The sequence below is a fragment of the Castanea sativa genome, chromosome 8, assembly GCF_040712315.1.
Source record: "Castanea sativa cultivar Marrone di Chiusa Pesio chromosome 8, ASM4071231v1".
NCBI lineage: Eukaryota > Viridiplantae > Streptophyta > Magnoliopsida > Fagales > Fagaceae > Castanea > Castanea sativa.
The window spans coordinates 48,271,482-48,273,742 of record NC_134020.1 but is presented as its reverse complement, the minus strand read 5'-3'; positions in this window follow the sequence as shown (position 1 = coordinate 48,273,742).

Below are 2,261 nucleotides of genomic sequence, written 5' to 3'. Positions count from 1 at the left end.
TCTTGATGGTTGGTTAAGTTTTTGTTTGGGGTTTGGGATGAGTTTTTCTGTTGGGTTTTTTTTTTTTTTTTTTTGATAAACTGTGTTGGGGTTTTAGGTCTTCACAGTGGTGATGGAGGTGATGAGAGAGAGAGAGAGAGAGAGAGATTAATATATTTTATTGTGTAAATATATTATTTGAATGTATTGTATAAGAAAATAAAAGTTAAGATGTTGGATGTGTTATAAAATGGTATGATATAATTGATAAAGTAGTTTTTTTGAATGGCAAAATAAGATAGGATGGCAATTTTCATTGTGAATGCTCTAACAACCAACTATTTATCTATTTCTATATATATGTGTGTGTGTGTGTTTTGGTTAAAATTCATATAATTTGGTAAAAATATTTAAAATTTATTGGCCCATGTCTCACTTAATATGCTAATTTCTATCTAAAATATTAGCTAATTAATAATAATAAATTTATTTAATTAGATGATATGTTATTTTCATTTTTAATATAGATCTGGCAATAGAAAAAAATGAATAGTCAAATTGTGCACTCAATTGAACACGTGTGTGTAGTGGCGGATTGTCAAATTTTCATGCACGGACACACTTAGCAAAATAAAAAAGAAACAGATATGAGGATGTTTTGGGCAACAAAATTAGAAGAGGGGATTAATATCTGGAAAAAGTGACAGCGTGATGATGTGGGCTTTTTTTTTTTTTGGGGGAGGGGGGCAGAAATCTGATATTTTTCCAGTATTGTTTGTTTGTTAATTTATATATATATATTGTTGGTTGAAGTGAAGATTGAACGACTCTGAAATAGCTCAGCTGGATTTAGCACAAATTTATCTTATTTTTAATCAACACTACTCTACTCCTCTCTATTCTTCCTCTCCCTTTCATCCAAACAGGCCATAAGTTACTAAAATAATCAATACCCACTGTGATAACAAAATCTTGGTTTCCTTTTAGAATGTACATTTAAGGTGGAGGCCGTCACATCTTACACCTAGAGCTAAAATTATTTTATATTTCATCCCTGGGAGTTTATGGAATGGACTTAATTGGAAAACACAGAAATTATTAAGTAGTTTTAGTGTTTTGACAAAGTTGTCTTAACACGTGAAATTTACAAAGCAAATAATACTCCTACAGGAAAATGGGAATTGTACAAAATTATATATTAGCAGAAAGATGATAAATTTTGAGTCAACGCAAGTGGATTTTGCCATTTAGGTGTGTGACAGTGTGAGGAATTTGATTGCAAACTCAAAAAAAAAAAAAAAAAAAAAAAAAAAAAAAAGCCGATGGCAATTAATCAGACTGCTTTATTGAAATAATATCATACATACATTACATTCATAGATGACGTTGGGTACGTACTTCCAACCATGCCTATATAAGCTAAATTTTATTCTCGAAATTTATTAGTAAATAAAAATACAAATTGACACATTCTAGATGCATCAGCTCCAAGCTCGGCTATATATATTTTTTTAGTTCCTTCTAAGATTCCGCAAATAATGCCTTGCAAGTCTTAAAGCGACTACTACTAACCAAATAGTAAATGGTAATAACATACCAGAAGCCAAGATCCAGTCTGGAGCATTGGTTATGACTATCAATGAATTCAAATAGCAGTAATAGAGGCAAAGAGAGACTGCGGGTAAAGTCACACCAACGAATCCGACTTGTGGAACGAGGACATACGTTACTGCGATTGCGGACAAAAATATAGTAGAATTAAAAAACAAGAAAACCCAAAAAGGGGATAATGATTCTGTGCCAGCAATGGCTAACCCTGCTCTATGTGGTGTTTTGGGATTGGACTCAATAAAAAGTCCCCCTGCAGGACTAGTTGGGCTGAGTGCAGCTGTAGTGGTGTTGGGTTTGGACAGATCGTTGTCTTGAACATCTTAGGGATCGTGAGGGAAGCGTCCAAGACGTTCGAAATGATCTTCCGGTTGTGATCCTTGTGACTCTGCATGGTGAGAGCCTAAGCCTGCCATAATATCCCTACTACTTCTAGACTAGGTTCCCACAGACGGCGCCAATTGTAAGTGCACAATCGCACCTGGACCCAAGAACAGATATGAGCTCAGGCCCAATGAGCCTTAAACAATAAAAATTTGTAGAGAGTGGGCTTGAAACCCAGGTTAGAAGTGAGTGAAGATTAAATGACAAACTAAAGATTGGCGGTATTTGGAAACAGCAAGGAGTAACGTAAATAGGTCTCCTCGGACGTAAGCCGAGAGCTGTTCTTATAT